General features: G+C 38.5%; 2 non-coding genes across 2 annotated transcripts; both read left to right on the top strand.

Moving 5' to 3' along the window:
* Positions 1 to 12737: 12737 nt before the first annotated feature.
* On the top strand, positions 12738 to 12845 carry LOC148579906 (small nucleolar RNA R71). The gene has a single exon (XR_015899456.1). It is a non-coding gene; the product is annotated as a small nucleolar RNA R71 (small nucleolar RNA).
* Positions 12846 to 16972: 4127 nt separating this feature from the next.
* LOC148579905 (small nucleolar RNA R71) lies at positions 16973 to 17080 on the top strand. The gene has a single exon (XR_015899682.1). It is a non-coding gene; the product is annotated as a small nucleolar RNA R71 (small nucleolar RNA).
* The last annotated feature ends 400 nt before the right edge of the window (positions 17081 to 17480 follow it).

Here is a 17480-nt window from a genome sequence, read left to right as displayed (position 1 = left end):
ACAACTTGAAGATCAATGAAGAATATAATGCATATATTTTAGAAGAATGCAAGAAAATTAAAAATATGTAAAACACCAAACTTAAAATATGACACTAGACTCAAACAAGAAACACAAATTATTTTTGATTTTCATGGTTTTATTAATTTTTTTGTATTTTTCGAAAATTATTTGGAAAAAGAAAAATAAGGATTTCAAAATTTTTAATAAGAATTGTAGGAATCATGCAATGTTAGTATAAAGCTTCAGTTTAAAAAGATTAGACATGGCTAGCCAAGCGTCAGCAGGACATTACATACAACAGCCAAATTGATGAGAATCAATTAGCTCTTGTGATGATGAAAGCATCATCTGAAACTCTAGAATTCATTCTTAAAAATTCTGAAGACATAGAATAATTTATTTTTTTTGAAAATATTTCGAAAATAAAAAGAATAAAAATAAAAAGCTTAAAATTAAAATAAAATTACCTAATCTGAGCAACAAGATGAACCGTCAGTTGTCCAAACTCGAACAATCCCCGGCAACGGCGCCAAAAACTTGGTGTGGGAAATTGTGATCACACTTTTGCAATTCTGCACAACTAACCAGCAAGTGCACTGGGTCGTCCAAGTAATACCTTACGTGAGTAAGGGTCGATCCCACGGAGATTGTCGGCTTGAAACAAGCTATGGTCATCCTTGTAAATCTCAGTCAGGCGAATTAAAATGGCTTTGAGGTTTTGATAATTAAAGTATAATTAATATATAAAATAAGATAGAAATACTTATGTAATTCATTAGTGGGAAATTCAGATAAGCGTTTGGAGATGCTTTGTTGCTTCTGAACTTCTGCTTTCCTATTGCCTTCTTCCAACCATACGTTACCTCCTTCCATGGCAAGCTGTATGATCCTCTTGGATGAAAACAAATCCATCTGCGCTGTCACCACAGGGCTAATCATCTGTCGGTTCCCGCTAGCGTCGGAATAGAACCATTGTTCTTTTGCACACTGTAACTTGTGCCCCACATTCGCAGGTTTGAAGCTCGTCACAGTCATCTCTTCCCAGATCCTACTCGGAATACCACAGACAAGGTTTAGACTTTCCGGATCCTGGATCCTACTCGGAATACCACAGACAAAGTTTAGACTTTCCAGATCCCAGGAATGGCTGCCAATAATTCTAGCCTATACCACGAAGACTCTGATCTCACGGAAGGCTCTGTTGTTAGGAGAGGCAACCATGCATCGTGAACCAGGAGGCTAAGAGATACACACTCAAGCTATTGCATATAGAACGGAAGTGGTTGTCAGGCACGCGTTCATAAGTGAGAATGATGATGAGTGTCACGGATCATCACATTCATCAGGTTGAAGTGCGAGTGAATATCTTAGAATAAGAAGTAGGCATGAATTGAATAGAAGAACAATAGTACTTGCATTAATTCATGAAGAACAGCAGAACTCCACACCTTAATCTATGGGGTGTAGAAACTCCACCGTTGAAAATACATAAGTGATGAAGGTCCAGGCATGGCCGAACAGCCAGCCCCCAAAACATGATCAAGAGATCAAAAGTGATACAAAGATAGTCTCAAATATGATCTGAAGATTGATCAAAAGATGAAAATACAATAGTAAAAGGTCCTATTTATAATGAACTAGTGGCCTAGGGTTTACAGAAATAAGTAAATGATGCAGAAATCTACTTCCGGGGCTCACTTGGTGTGCGCTTGGGCTGAGCATTGAAGCTTTCACGTGCATAGGCTTTTCTTGGAGTTAAACGCCAGCTTTGGTGCCAGTTTGAGCGTTTAACTCCAATTCTGGTGCCAGTTTGGGCGTTTTACGCCAGAAGTTTTAAGCTGACTTTGAACGCCAGTTTGGGCCATCAAATCTCGGGCAAAGTATGGACTATTATATATTACTGGAAAGCCCAGGATGTCTAGCTTCCAACTCAATTGAGAGCATGCCGATTGGGCTTCTGTAGCTCCAGAAAATCCACTTCAAGTACAGGGAGGTCAGAATCCAACAGCATCTGCAGTCCTTTTTCAGCTTCTGAATCAGATTTTTGCTCAGGTCCCTCAATTTCAGCCAGAAAATACCTGAAATCACAGAAAAACACATAATCTCATAGTAAAGTACAGAAATGTAATTTTTATTTAAAAACTAATAATTATATACTAAAAACTAACTAAATCATACTAAAAACTACCTAAAAAAATAATGCTAAAAAGCGTATAAATTATCCGCTCATCACGTACGCACACGTTTTAAAACTTTTCCTGGGTGTGCGGACGCACACCCTAGTGTAGACGCACATGCCCTGTTTCTCAAACTTAAATTTTGTTTTCAACCATTTCACCTTCCCAACAAGATTGTAAACTTCTGTGACACCATTTTAGGACTCTTGGGCCTAGTTTTGGGCACTTAAAACATGGGAAAGAACCTAAGGGATTTAGTTGATATTATTTTAAAAAGTTAGAAAATGGAGGCTTAGGTTTCTGATGTACTGAGGATGGGTTATTAGCGTGTGAAGGTAGACTGGTATGTGAAATGAGAACTGACGAACTGTTGAGTTCAGAATTGAAAAGTGAAATGACAGTGGTTGAAATGAGTCGAGGACTCTGAATGAGATGATAGATCCATGTTATACTGAAAATGTTTTTCTGAAAACCACTGAAGTACTGATTTATACTGAGATTACGAGACACTATACGCCTGGCAGGGTTGGTGGTTAATCCTGCCTGTCGAGGTAGTGGTTACTGAGATTATGAAACGCTATGCGCCTGGCAGGGACGGTGGTTAATCTCGCCTGTCGAGGTAGCGGCGGCGGCGTAAGGATGGTGGTTAATCCCGCTTACATTGAGATGTGAGGTCTGTGGCAAGAGTATTCCGCTCGCATCCCTTTGGATCACTAGAGTGTGCAGGCACAAAAACCTAGACGGTGTTTCAAGCACCATATCTCGGGGTTCCCAATTATGATTCCAAAGGGAGACATCTCCATGGAGGTGTGTCGGGTTGGCAGTTAAACCGACAATGTGATATCACAGCCAATAGGACAGGCATTCATCATGTGCATTTTCTATCTGTTTGTTGCTTTGCTGACTTGCAATTGTATGCCTAATTGCTTACTTGAATTACTTGCATTATATGCTTCTACTTGTGTTTTACTTGCATTGTAATTAATTGTGATTTCTATTGGGATTGAGGAGGTTCGGAAGGCGGTGGCGATGGGATCGCATAGAGGATAGGTTAATGAAGGCTGTGGGACAGCGGAGACTGTTAGAATAGAAAATCCTTTAAGATAGATTACCCCTCTTTTGTATTATGGTTATATATATATGCTTTACTGTTTTAGGATGCTCTAAGATGAATCTTGTGATGGATATGAAGTCTAGGATTGCCTCTGGCATCCCGGGGTGTTATATCTTACATCACTGGGCACTGTTACCATACTTAGAACCTCCGGTTCTCATACCATATTCTGTTGTTATTTTTCAGATGCAGGTCGCAACCCACTTTAGTGAGTTGCTCTGATGGTGACAGAAGTGGAGGATCATAGATACTTTTTGGAGTTCTTCTGATTTATTCTATATATATATATATATATATATATATATATCTCACTTTTGTATTTTGCTTTTGCATAGAGGCTTGTATTGAGAGAGAAAAACTTGTATAAGCTGTTTTGACTGTTTGGTTTCTGTTGGTCTGTATATGGCTAGCTGGCTTAAACTTCGCGAGCTGTGGCTAGATTCCTATGCTATTATACTATTATCTATTGTTATATTACATCTATATCTTGTGCTTTAAGTTAGTAGCTTCGATAGTACGCTTGCGCTTTTAAATCCTGTTTTTGAGCTACATCCTTCATCAGGCTTTTAGACTATACTATTCTTTCTATATATAATATTATGTATGAGCTTAAAACTGTCGTAATCTCTGATTAACCTTTGCTTTACGACGCGAGGTAAAGCTTAGGCTAATTAGGGTGTTACATTTAGTGGTAAGAGTTTTGTATCCTCTTAATTTAAAAGAAATTAAATTGAACTCCTCCCAAGTCCAATCAGTAAAATCTGAAATAAGATCAATTCTGTTACAAGTGAGCCAATCATTTCACTTTATTTGTGTCCTCTTAATTTATTTTGTGGTATTGCGGATGCGATCCAGAAAGAAATTATTGTATAAATATTGCTCTCATAAAATTCTACTACCAGAAATAAAATCTCTCACACAGGGCTGAAGTATTGATAATAAAAGTTTATAAATGAAATTGTTATGAAAATACTTTAGAACGTGCACAGAAACATACTTGAACACTGGAAATGAAAAGAGTTGCAATGGGATAGTTCCATTGAGACGACTTGATGAAAGATCCCTGTCCAAGCTGGCCACATATGATGAGTGGATATTTTATACGCTTTTTGGCATCACTTTCATATAGTTGTTAGTAGTTTTTATTTAGTTTCTTGAGTTTTTATAGGTTTTAGTGTTAAATTCATATTTTTGGATTCTACTATGAGTTTTTGTGTTTTTGGACAATTTCAGGTATTTTCTGGCTGAAATTGAGGAGCTGGAGCAGAAGTTTAATTCAGAGACAGAGGTTAAAACCAAAAGGCAAGGGTAAAAGGGCCCAAGGCTTTGAGCATTAATGGATAGGAGGGCCCAAAGGATTAAAATCCTAGCCTAAGCAGCTAAACCAAGCTTTTCCTAACCATGTGCTTGTGGCGTGAAGGTGTCAAGTGAAAAGTTTGAGACTGGGCGGTTAAAGTCGTGGTCCAAAGCAAAAAGAGTGTACTTATGAACTCAGGACACCTCTATCTGGGGATTCTAGCAAAGCTGAGTCACAATCTGAAAAGGTTCACCCAGTTAAAGTGTCTGTGGCATTATTGTATCCGGTGGTAATACTGGAAGACAAGGTGCTTAGGGTCACGGCCAAGACTCTGAAAGCTGTGTTCAAGAATCAAAATAAGCTTAACTAAGAGAGTCAATAATATCATCTGGATTATAAGTTCTTAATGATACCAACATCTCTGAGTTTCAATGGATAGTGAGTGATAAACCCATATTTTATGATATATATTATGCTCAATTCAAGAGATTTATTCAACCCTTCACCCACTTATTCATGTAAATTGCATGGTTTTACTTTCCCTTCCTTATTATGTGATATATGTGAAATACATGTTTCTTATGCTTTAAAAATAATTATTTTAATTACCCTTTTATTACCATTCGATGCCGTGATTTGTGTGTTGAGTAGTTTCAGATCTTCTAAGGCAGGAATGACTTAAAGGATAGAAAGGAAACATACAAAATTGGAAGGAAAGCACAAAATGGAGTTTTTGAAGAAACTGGCAGCGACGTGAACGCATGGACGACGCGGTCGCATGCCTAGCGCGAAAAGATAGCGATGCGAACGCTTGACTGAGGAAGACGCGCACCATGAGCAGAACACAGATGACGCGTACGCGTGACAAGGAAAACTCCAGATGACGCGACCGCGTGACCCACGCGGACTCGTGACAGACGCCACGCACCAGAAATTACAGAAAATGCTCCCAGCAATTTCTGAAACCCTTTTGGCCCAGATCCAAGTCTAGAAAGCACAGATTAGAGGTTATAAAGTGGGGGAATGCATCCATTCAAGGGAGTCTCCAATTATTCACTTTTCATAGTTTTAGATGTAGTTTTTAGAGAGAGAGGTTCTATCCTCTCTCTTAGGTTTTAGGATTAGGATTTCTTTTAATTTTATTGCTTCAATACCAGGTTCAATATTTTCCTTTAATTAATGTTTCTCCTCTATTTTAATTATTCCAATGCTTTTACTTGTTAATGTTCCAAATTGGCTTATGAACCATTTATGTTTAGATTTGAATTTCTATTTAATATAATTTGAGGTATTTTAGTTTATGATTGCTTTCTTTTATTTATGCTACTGTTGCTACCAATCTGAAGACATTTTTATTCGAGTAAGTTTACTTTTCCCCTTTTGGCTTTGGTTGATTAATTGGCAACTCTTGAGTTATCAAACTCAACGTTATTGATAATTTTTGTTTTTGCTAATTGAATTAAACTTCAATAATTCCAGTCCTTTCTTAGGAATTGACTAGGACCTGAGGATCAAACTGATTAGTCACTTGACCTTCCTTTGCTTTAGTAAAGGCTAACTAAGTGGGATTAAAACTCAATTCTCATCACCATTAATAAGGATAACTAGGATAGGACTTCCAAATTCCTATACCTTGCCAAGAGTTTATTTTACAGTTATTTATTTATTTTATTTGTCATTTAAATTACTTGTTCCTTACTTTCAAAATCCTAATTTACAAAACTCATAACCAATAATAAGAACATACCTCCCTGCAGTTTCTTGAGAAGACGACCCGAGGTTTAAATACTTCGGTTATCAATTTATTTAGGGGCTTGTTACTTGTGACAACCAAAACGTTTGTGAGAAAGGACTTTTGTTGGTTTAGAAGCTATACCTACAACGAGGATTTATTCTGCGAATTTCTAGGCCACGCAAAAGTTCTCTCTTTAAAATGGCGCCGTTGCCAGGGAACTGCAAACGTGTGCCTTATTATTGGTTATTGTAAATATTTTTCTTTTACTTGTTTATTTATTTTTGTTTTTCTCTTTTATATTTTTTAGCCACTATGAATTCTCACCCCTCTCGCTTTGAGTTTGGTTCTAATATTGTTGAAAGGAGTGAAAGTTATAATAGGAATATGCATCAAGGTCTAAGCAATCAAAGATGGATGGAGCCAAGAGGATTTGATCAACCCTTTAGGCAACAACACCCTCCAAGATATCATGGACAAAGACCATTATACAATGCAAACTAAGCTAATAGATATGGTGGATAGCCTTGTAACTACCAACAAGCCCCCCCGTACCTATAGACCATCCTCTCAACATAACTTTGAACCACCACACTCACAAGCTCCTTTTCACCATTCACCACCGTATGATCCTTATTTACCCCAATTCCAGTCCAATTACTCCCAAACACCACTGGTGTGCGAAATCGTGATCATTTCTTCCTTGGTAACGTGCTAAAAACTCAATACGCACGTTCATGTTCTTAATTCTGTTTCACAACTTCGTACAACTAACCATCAAGTACACTGGGTCGTCCAAGTAATAAACGTTATGTGAGTAAGGGTCGATCCCACGGAGATTGTCGGCTTAAAGCAAGCTATGGTCATCTTGTAAATCTCAGTTAGGCGGATTCAAATGTATTAAGAGATTATAGTGTACTAAAAGATAATTAAAATAGGATAGAGATACTTATGTAATTCATTGGTGAGGGTTTCAGATAAGCATATAGAGATGCTTTCGTTCCTCTGAACCTCTGCTTTCCTACTGTCTTCATCCAACCATTCCTACTCATTTCCATGGCAAGCTTTATGTAGGGCATCACCGTTGTCAATGGCTACATCCCATCTTCTTTGTGAAAATGGTCCAATGCGCTGTCACTGCATGGCTAATCATCTGGCGGTTCTCGATCATACTGGAATAGGATTTACTATCCTTTTGCATCTGTCACTATGCCCAGCACTCGCGAGTTTGAAGCTTGTCACAGCCACCCCTTCCCAGATCCTACTCGGAATACCACAGACAAGGTTTAGACTTTCCGGATCTCAAGAATGGCCATCCATGGGTTCTAACTTATACCACGAAGATTCTAATTTCTCGGACTCGGTCCCCTGTATTAGATATCTAAGAGATATTCATTCTAGCTTGTTTGCATGTAGAACGGAAGTGTTTGTCAGGCACGCGTTCCTAAGTGAGAATGATTATGAGCGTCACATAATCATCACATTCATCATGTTCTTGGGTGCGAATGGATATCTTAGAAGCGGAATAAGCTTGAATTGAATAGAAAAATAGTAGTACTTTGTATTAATTCATGAGGAACAGCAGAGCTCCACATCTTAATCTATGGTGTGTAGAAACTCTACCGTTGAAAATACATAAGTGATGAAGGTCCAGGCATGGCCGAGAGGCCAGCCCCCAAACGTGATCTAAAGATGAAACTAAAGATGTAAATACAATAGTAAAAAGTCCTATTTATAAAAACTAGTTACTAGGGTTTATAGAGATAAGTAAATGATGCAGAAATCCACTTCTGGGGCCCACTTGGTGTGTGCTTGGGCTGAGCATTGAGCTTTACACGTGTAGAGGATTTTCTTGGAGTTGAACGCCAGTTTATAACCTGTTTCTGGCGTTTAACTCCACTTTGCAACCTGTTTCTGGCGTTTGACTCCAGAATGCAGCATGGAACTGGCGTTCAACGCCAGTTTACATCGTTTAACCTTGGGCAAAGTATAGACTATTATATATTGCTGGAAAGCCCTGGATGTCTACTTTCCAACGCAATTGAGAGCATGACATTTGAAGTTCTGTAGCTCCAGAAAAATCCACTTTGAGTGCAGGGAGGTCAGAATCCAACAGCATCTACAGTCCTTCTTCAACCTCTGAATCTGATTTTTGCTCAAGTCCCTCAATTTCAGCCAGAAAATACCTGAAATCACAGAAAAACACACAAACTCATAGTAAAGTCCAGAAATGTGATTTTTATTTAAAAACCAATAAAAGTATACTAAAAACTAACTAAATCATACTAAAAACTATGTAAAAACAATGCCAAAAAGCGTATAAATTATCCGCTCATCACAACACCAAACTTAAATTGTTGCTTGTCGCCAAGCAACTGAAAATCAAATAGGATAAAAAGAAGAGAATATACTATAAATTCTAAAATATCAATGAAACTTAGCTCCAATCAAATGAGCGGGACTTGTAGCTTTTTGCCTCTTGAATAGTTTTGGCATCTCGCTTTATCCATTGAGGTTCAGAATGATTGGCATCTATAGGAACTCAGAGTTCAGATAGTGTTATTGATTCTCCTAGTTCAGTATGTTGATTCTTGAATACAGCTACTTTATGAGTCTTGGCCGTGGCCCTAAACACTTTGTTTTCCAGTATTACCACCGGATACATAAATGCCACAGATACATAACTGGGTGAACCTTTCCAGATTGTGACTCAGCTTTGCTAAAGTCTCCAATTAGAGGTGTCTAGGGTTCTTAAGCACACTCTGTTTTTGCTTTGGACCTTGACTTTAACCGCTCAGTCTCAAGTTTTCACTTGACACCTTCACGCCACAAGCACATGGTTAGGGACAGCTTGGTTTAGCCGCTTAGGCCAGGATTTTATTCCTTTAGGCCCTCCTATCCACTGATGCTCAAAGCCTTGGATCCTTTTTATTACCTTTGCCTTTTGGTTTTAAGGGCTATTGGCTTTTTGCTCTTGCCTTTTGGTTTTAAGAACTTTTGGCTTTTTCTGCTTGTTTTTTTTTCTTTTTTTCTTTTTTTTCGCTATTTTTCTTTTCTTTTTTTGCAAGCTTTTGTATTCACTGCTTTTTCTTGCTTCAAGAATCATTTTTATGATTTTTTAGATTATCAAATAACATGTCTCCTTTTCAGCATTCTTTCAAGAGCCAACATATTTAACATTCATAAACAATAACTTCAAAAGACATATGCACTGTTCAAGCATACATTTAGAAAAAAAAAAGTATTGTCACCACATCAAAATAATTAAACTAGTTTCAAGGATGAATTTGAAACCATGTACTTCTTGTTCTTTTGTAATTAAAATAGTTTTCATTTAAGAGAGGTGAGGGATTCATATTCATAACTTTAAGGTATAGACACTTAGACACTAGTGATCATGTAGTAAAGACACAAATATAAATAAACATAAAGCTTAAAAATCGAAAAAAAAAATAGGAAATTAAATAAACAAGGAGATTAAGGAATGAGTCCACTTTAGTGAGGGTGGCATCTTCCTCTTCTTGAAGAACCAATGGTGCTTTTGAGCTCCTCTATGTCTCTTCCTTGTCTTTCTTGCTCCTCCCTCATAGCTCTTTATTCTTCTCTAATTTCATGGAGGATGATGGAGTGCTCTTGGTGCTCCACACTTAGTTGTCCCATATTGGAACTTAATTCTCCTAGGGAAGTGTTGATTTGTTCCCAATAGTTCTGTGGAGGAAAGTACATCCCCTGAGGTATCTCAGGGATTTCATGGTGAGGAATTCCTCATGCTCTTGTTGAGGTCCATGAGTGGGCTCTCTTGATGTGCAGTCAAATGCTCTATTACTGAGCTATGGACCCTTGAAATGAATCTCTCCATCTCCCATGACTCAGAGGTGGAAGCAATTGCCTTCCCTTTCCTCTTTCTTGAGGTTTCTCTGGCCTTAGATGCCATTAAGGGTTATGGAAAAATAAAAAGCTATGCTTTTACCACACCAAACTTAAAACGTTTACTCGTCTCCGAGCAAAAGAAGAGAAGAGAGAGTAGAAGAAGAAGAAAATAGATGAGATGGAAAGGTGTGAGTAGTTCGGCCAAGGGGGGTTGTAGGTGGTTATGATGTGTGAAAAGGAAGGAGTGATGGTTTGAATTTGAGTGGGTGGGTGTAGGTGGGTTATATGATGGTTTTAGAGGAGTAATAGACGTGATTGGTGAAGGGTATTTGTGGAAGAGAGTTATGAAAAGCTGTGAAGAGGAGAGAAGAAATGGTGGGGATCCTGTCGGGTCCACAAATCCTGTGGGGCCAAGGACTTAACATCCCTGCTCCAATTAGGCGTGTAAAACGCCCTTGCTGTGCAATCCTGGCGTTTAACGCCAGACTGCTGCCTGTTTCTGGCGTTAAACGCCCAATTGTTGCTTGTTTCTGGCGTTTAACGCCAGGTAGATGCTTGGTTCTGGCGTTAAACGCCAGCTTGGTGCCTGTTTCTGGCGTTAAACGCCAGACAGATGCTTGGTTCTGGCGTTTAAACGCCAGACTGCTCACCTCCAGGGTGTGCTATTTTTAATGCTATTTTTCATTTTGTTTTTGATTTTTCAGTAGTTTTTGTGACTCCACATGATCATCAACCTAAAGAAAACATAAAATAACAATAGAAAATAAATAAATATAATTAGATAACATTGGGTTGCCTCCCAACAAGCGCTTCTTTAATGTCAATAGCTTGACAGTGAGCTCTCATGGAGCCTCACAGATGTTCAGAGCAAAGTTGGAACCTCCCAACACCAAACTTAGAGTTTGGTTGTGGGGGTTCAACACCAAACTTAGAGCTTGGTTGTGGCCTCCCAACACCAAACTTAGAGTTTGACTGTGGGGGCTTTGGTTGACTCTGCAGTGAGAGAAGTTTTTCATGCTTCCTCTTCATGGTTACAGAAGGAGATCCTTGAGTTTTAAACACAAGGTAGTCCTCATTCAGTTGAAGGACCAACTCTCCTCTGTCCACATCAATCACAACTCTTGCTGTGGCTAGGAAGGGTCTTCCAAGGATGATGGATTCATCCTCATCCTTCCCAGTGTCTAGGATTATGAAATCCGCAGGGATGTAAAGGCCTTCAACCATTACTAACACGTCCTCTACTAGTCCATAAGCCTGTTTTCTTGAGTTGTCTGCCATGTCTAATGAGATTCTGGCAACTTACACCTCAAAGATTCCCAGTTTCTCCATTACATAGAGTGGCATGAGGTTTATCCCTGATCCAAAGTCACATAGAGCCTTCTCAAAGGTCATGGTGCCTATGGTACAAGGTATTAAGAACTTTCCAGGATCCTGTTTCTTCTGAGGCAATCTCAGTTGATCCAGATCACTCAGTTCAGTGGTGAGCACAGGAGGTTCATCTTCCCAAGTCTCATTACCAAATAATTTGGCATTCAGCTTCATGATTGCACTAAGGTACTTAGAAACTTACTCTTCAGTAACATCTTCATTCTCTTCAGAAGAAGAATATTCATCAGAGCTCATGAATGACATAAGGAGGTTTAATGGAATCTCTATGGTCTCCAGATGAGCCTCAGAGTCCTTTGGTTCCTCAGAGGGAAACTCCTTATTAATCACTGGACGTCCCAGGAGGTCTTCCTCACTGGGATTCACGTCGTCTCCCTCCCTTGTAGGTTCGGCCATGATGGTTAAATCAATGGCCTTGCACTCTCTTTTTGGATTCTCTTCTTTATTGCTTGGGAGAGTACTAGGAGGAGTTTCAGTGACTCTTTTACTCAGCTGGCCCACTTGTGCCTCCAAATTCCCATTGGAGGACCGTGTTTCATTCATGAAACTTACATTGGCCTTAGATAGATCAGAGACTATATTTGCTAAGCTAGATGGATTCTGCTCAGAACTCTCTGTCTGTTGCTGAGTAGATGATGGAAAAGGCTTGCTATTGCTAAACCTGTTTCTTCCACCATTGTTAAAGCCTTTTTGAGGCTTATGTTGATCGTTCCATGAGAAATTTGGGTGATTTCTCCATGAGGGATTATAGGTATTTCCATAAGGTTCACCCATGTAATTCACCTCTGCTATTGCAGGGTTCTCAGGATCATAAGCTTCTTCTCCAGAAGATGCCTCTTTAGTACTGTTGGATGATTCCTTCAATCCATTTAGACTCTGAGAGATCATATTGACTTGCTGAGTTAATATTTTATTCTGAGCCAATATGAAATTCAGAGTATCAATCTCAAGAACTCCCTTCCTCATAGGCGTCCCATTATTCACAAGATTCCTTTCAGAAGTGTACATGAACTGGTTATTTGCAACCATGTCAATGAGTTCTTGAGCTTCTGCAGGCGTTTTCTTTAGGTGAATGGATCCACCTGCAGAATGGTCCAATGACATCTTAGATAGTTCAGACAGACCATCATAGAAGATATCCAGGATGGTCCATTCTGAAAGCATGTCAGAAGGACACCTTTTTGTCAGTTCCTTGTATCTCTCCCAAGCTTCATAGAGGGATTCACCTTCCTTTTGTCTGAAGGTTTAAACATCCACTCTAAGCTTGCTAAGCTTTTGAGGAGGGAAGAACTTGGCTAAAAAAACCGTGACCAGCTTATCCCAAGAGTTCAGGCTGTCTTTAGGTTGAGAGTCCAACCAAATTCTAGCTCTGTCTCTTACAGCAAATGGGAAAAGCATAAGCCTGTAGTCTTCGAGATCAACCCCATTGGTCTTAATAGTATCACAGATCTATAGGAATTCAGTTAAGAACTGAAAAGGATCTTCAGATGGAAGTCCATGAAACTTGCAGTTCTGTTGCATCAGAGAAACTAATTGAGGTTTAAGCTCAAAGTTGTTTGCTCCAATGGCAGGAATTGAGATGCTCCTTCCATGTAAATTGGAATTAGGTGCAGTAAAGTCACCAAGAATCTTCCTTGCATTGTTGTTATTTTCGGCCATGTTTCCTTCTTTTTCGAAAATTTCTGTCAGATTTTCTCCAGAGAGTTGTGCTTTAGCTTCCCTTAGCTTCCTCTTCAGAGTCCTTTCAGGTTCAGGATCAGCTTCAACAAGAATGTTCTTATCCTTGTTCCATCTCATATGAAAAAGAAGAAGAAATCAGAAAAAAAATATGAAATTCTCTATGTCACAGTATAGAGATTCCTTTATGTGAGTAGAAGAAAGTAAGAATAGAAGAAGGAAAAGATGAGAATCCAAACACAGGGGTGAGGATAGAAGTGTTAATGGATGAATAAATAAATAGAAGGAGATTAGAGATGAGAGAAGAATTCAAAAATTTAACAAAATAAAATAAAAATATTTTAAATTTAAATTTAAAATTTGAAAATTAAAATTGAAATTAAATTAAAATTAAAAAAATTAGTTAATTAAAACGAAATTTTGAAAAAGAGGGAAGGGATTTTTGAAAATTAAAGGTATAGAGTTAGTTGGGCAGTTTTGAAAAAGATATGATTGAAATAAAAAGATATGATTGATTAAAAGAGATTTGAAATTTGTTTTTGAAAAAGATATAATTGAAATTGAAAAAGATATGATTGAAACAAAAAGATAAGATTGATTGAAAAAGATTTGAAAAGCAAATTTGAAAAGATAAGAAGTTAGAAAAGATTTTGAAATTGATTTTGAAAAGATGTGATTGAAATTTATTTTGAAAAAGATTTGAAAAAAAAATTTAAAAAGATTTGATTTTGAAAATTAAAGTTGATTACTTGACTAACAAGAAACTAAAAAGATATGATTCTAGAGTTTAAAGATTGAACCTTTCTTAATAGGCAAGTAACAACTTTGAAAAATTTTGAATCAAAACATTAAATGCTAATAAAATTTTTGAAAATTAAGAAATAAAATATGAAAAAGATTTTGAAAATTAATCTGAATATTTTCGAAAAAATGAAAAAGATTTTGAAAAATCTTAAAAAGGAATTCGAAAATATGAAAAGAAAATTGAAAAAGATTTGATTTTGAAAAAGATTTTGAAAAAGATTTGATTTTGAAAAAGATTTTGAATCTCTCCATCTCCCATGACTCAGAGGTGGAAGCAATTGCCTTCCCTTTCCTCTTTCTTGAGGTTTCTCTGGCCTTAGGTGCCATTAATGGTTATGGAAAAACAAAAAGCTATGCTTTTACCACACCAAACTTAAAATGTTTGCTCGTCCCCGAGCAAAAGAAGAGAAGAGAGAGTAGAATAAGAAGAAAATAGATGAGATGGAGAGGTGTGAGTAGTTCGGCCAAGGGGGGTTGTAGGTGGTTATGATGTGTGAAAAGGAAGGAGTGATGGTTTGAATTTGAGTGGGTGAGTGTAGGTGGGTTGTATGATGGTTTTAGAGGAGTAATAGAGGTGATTGGTGAAGGGTATTTGTGGAAGAGAGTTATGAAAAGGTGTGAAGAGGAGAGAAGAAGTGGTGGGGATCCTGTGGGGTCCACAGATCCTGTGGGGCCAAGGACTTAACATCCCTGCTCCAATTAGGCGTGTAAAACGCCCTTGCTGTGCAATCCTGGCGTTTAACGCCAGACTGCTGCCTGTTTCTGGCGTTAAACGCCCAATGCGTTAAACGCCCAATTGTTGCTTGTTTCTGGCGTTTAACGCCAGGTAGATGCTTGGTTTTGGCGTTAAACGCCAGCTTGGTGCCTGTTTCTGGCGTTAAACGCCAGACAGATGCTTGGTTCTGGCGTTTAAACGCCAGACTGCTCTCCTCCAGGGTGTGCTGTTTTAATGCTGTTTTTCATTTTGTTTTTGATTTTTCAGTAGTTTTTGTGACTCCATATGATCATCAACCTAAAGAAAATATAAAATAACAATAGAGAATAAATAAATATAATTAGATAACATTGGGTTGCCTCCCAACAACTCCACATGATCATCAACCTAAAGAAAACATAAAATAACAATAGAAAATAAATAAATATAATTAGATAACATTGGGTTGCCTCCCAACAAGCGCTTCTTTAATGTCAATAGCTTGATAGTGAGCTCTCATAGAGCCTCACAGATGTTCAGAGCAAGGTTGGAACCTCCCAACACTAAACTTAGAGTTGAGTTGTGGGGGTTCAATACCAAACTTAGAGTTTGGTTGTGGCCTCCCAACACCAAACTTAGAGTTTGACTGTGGGGGCTTTAGTTGACTCTACAGTGAGAGAAGTTTTTCATGCTTCCTCTCCTTGGTTACAGAAGGAGATCCTTGAGTTTTAAACACAAGGTAGTCCTCATTCAGTTGAAAGACCAACTCTCCTCTGTCCACATCAATCACAGCTCTTGCTGTGGCTAGGAAGGGTCTTCCAAGGATGATGGATTCATCCTCATCCTTCCCAGTGTCTAGGATTATGAAATCAGCAGGGATGTAAAGGCCTTCAACCTTTACTAACACATCCTCTACTAGTCCATAAGCCTATTTTCTTGAGTTGTCTGCCATCTCTAATGAGATTCTGGCAGCTTACACCACAAAGATTCCCAGTTTCTCCATTACAGAGAGTAGCATGAGGTTTATCCCTGATCCAAGGTCACATAGAGCCTTCTCAAAGGTCATGGTGCCTATGGTACAAGGTATTAAGAACTTTCTAGGATCCTGTTTCTTCTAAGACAATCTCAGTTGATCCAGATCACTCAGTTCAGTGGTGAGCAAGAGAGGTTCATCTTCCTAAGTCTCATTACCAAATAATTTGGAATTCAGCTTCATGATTGCACCAAGGTACTTGGCAACTTACTCTTCAGTAACATCTTCATTCTCTTCAAAAGAAGAATATTCATCAGAGCTCATGAATGGCATAAGAAGGTTTAATGGAATCTCTATGGTCTCCAGATGAGCCTCAGAGTCCTTTGGTTCCTCAGAGGGAAACTCCTTATTGATCACTGGACGTCCCAGGAGGTCTTCCTCACTGGGATTCACGTCCTCTCCCTCCCTTGCAGGTTCGGCCATGATGGTTAAATCAATAGCCTTGCACTCTCTTTTTGGATTCTCTTCTGTATTGCTTGGGAGAGTACTAGGAGGAGTTTCAGTGACTCTTTTTCTCAGCTGGCCCACTTGTGCCTCCAAATTCCTAATGGAGGACCGTGTTTCATTCATGAAACTTACAGTGGCCTTAGATAGATCAGAGACTATATTTGCTAAGCTAGATGGATTCTGCTCAGAACTCTCTGTCTGTTGCTGAGTGGATGATGGAAAAGGCTTGCTATTGCTAAATCTGTTTCTTCCACCATTGTTAAAGCCTTGTTGAGGCTTATGTTGTTCCTTCGATGAGAAATTTGGGTGATTTCTCCATGAGGGATTATAGGTGTTTCCATAAGGTTCACCCATGTAATTCACCTCTGCTATTGCAGGGTTCTCAGGATCATAAGCTTCTTCTTCAGAAGATGCCTCTTTAGTACTGTTGGATGATTCCTTCAATCCATTCAGACTCTGAGATATCATATTGACTTGCTGAGTCAATATTTTATTCTGAGCCAATATGGAATTCAGAGTATCAATCTCAAGAACTCCCTTCTTCATAGGCGTTCCATTATTCACAGGATTCCTTTCAGAAGTGTACATGAACTGGTTATTTGCAACCATGTCAATGAGTTCTTGAGCTTCTGCAGGCGTTTTCTTTAGGTGAATGGATCCACCTGCAGAATGGTCCAATGACATCTTAGATAGTTCAGACAGACCATCATAGAAGATATCCAGGATGGTCCATTCTGAAAGCATGTCAGAAGGACACCTTTTTGTCAGTTCCTTGTATCTCTCCCAAGCTTCATAGAGGGATTCACCTTCCTTTTGTCTAAAGGTTTGAACATCCACTCTAAGCTTGCTAAGCTTTTGAGGAGGGAAGAACTTAGCTAAGAAAACCGTGACCAGCTTATCCCAAGAGTTCAGGATGTCTTTAGGTTAAGAGTCTAACCAAATTTTAGCTCTGTCTCTTACAGCAAATGGGAAAAGCATAAGCCTGTAGACCTCGGGATCAACCCCATTGGTCTTAACAGTATCATAGATCTGCAGGAATTTAGTTAAGAACTGAAAAGGATCTTCAGATGGAAGTCCATGAAACTTGTAGTTCTGTTGCATCAGAGAAACTAATTGAGGTTTAAGCTCAAAGTTGTTTGCTCCAATGGCAGGAATTGAGATGCTCCTTCCATGTAAATTGGAATTAGGTGTAGTAAAGTCACCAAGCATCTTCCTTGCATTGTTGTTATTTTTGGCCATGTTTCCT

Source organism: Arachis ipaensis, chromosome B10 (genome assembly GCF_059453495.1).
Source record: "Arachis ipaensis isolate K30076 ecotype BB chromosome B10, ASM5945349v1, whole genome shotgun sequence".
Classification (NCBI taxonomy): domain Eukaryota; kingdom Viridiplantae; phylum Streptophyta; class Magnoliopsida; order Fabales; family Fabaceae; genus Arachis; species Arachis ipaensis.
The sequence above is the reverse complement of the archived record's forward strand: the minus strand, read 5'-3'. Positions and strand labels throughout refer to the sequence as shown.